Source organism: Propithecus coquereli, unplaced genomic scaffold, assembly GCF_000956105.1.
Source record: "Propithecus coquereli isolate 6110/MARCELLA unplaced genomic scaffold, Pcoq_1.0 Scaffold36, whole genome shotgun sequence".
In the NCBI taxonomy this organism is placed as follows: domain Eukaryota; kingdom Metazoa; phylum Chordata; class Mammalia; order Primates; family Indriidae; genus Propithecus; species Propithecus coquereli.
The window spans coordinates 5,192,825-5,193,559 of NW_012149285.1; positions in this window are offsets into that span (position 1 = coordinate 5,192,825).

The following is a 735-nucleotide window of genomic DNA, read 5'->3' on the forward strand; positions in this document are numbered from 1 at the left end:
TATTATTTATGGATATGTTTTCTTAAGTGGTAAAAATGGGAACATATGGATGAGATGGGTACACCCCAACTTCAGGGTGATGGTCATTTCTCAGGAGGGAGGCCAAGGATTTGGATCTGGTGTTGAAGTCAAAATAAAATATGGAGACAAATTTCTAAATTTTACATTTTATTTGAGAAGCAAGAATTGCAATTCAGGACATACACACAGACCAGATGGTCTACGGTTAAGTCCAAAGAACAAAGAGAAGGTTGGGAGTTTTATTGGAAAGAGAAATGTTATGTACTGTTTTGAAAGAAAGCTCACTAGGACTAATAAAGTTTTGGGGAGCTGGCAAGCACGGACTGGTGACAGTGGTAGGGAAAACCAATCTTAAGAGTCATGGCAGATCCTTTCAGCTGCTACTAGGTAAAACTGGTCTTTGGGTTATGTCAGCCCATTTCAGGAGCTGGGCTTGTAAAAAATTTAATTCTTGGAGTAGGAGCTATGTGTGCAGAGTGCTCTCCCCGACCCTGGCCCTTTCACTCTGATTTAGTTGGGTATGACAGGAATGACCCAGTTTGTATAATCAACTTTCACACTGGAAATGGCTTAAAGGTGGTTTCTAGTGTATCTTTAATCTTTTATTTGCGGGTGGCGGTCCCCGCCGAGGCGGCGGCGGCCGCTGCTGCGACCACGGCGGCCACTGCGGCGGCGGCGTCTCCACCGCGGCTTATCTCCTCGGGCGTGAAGCCG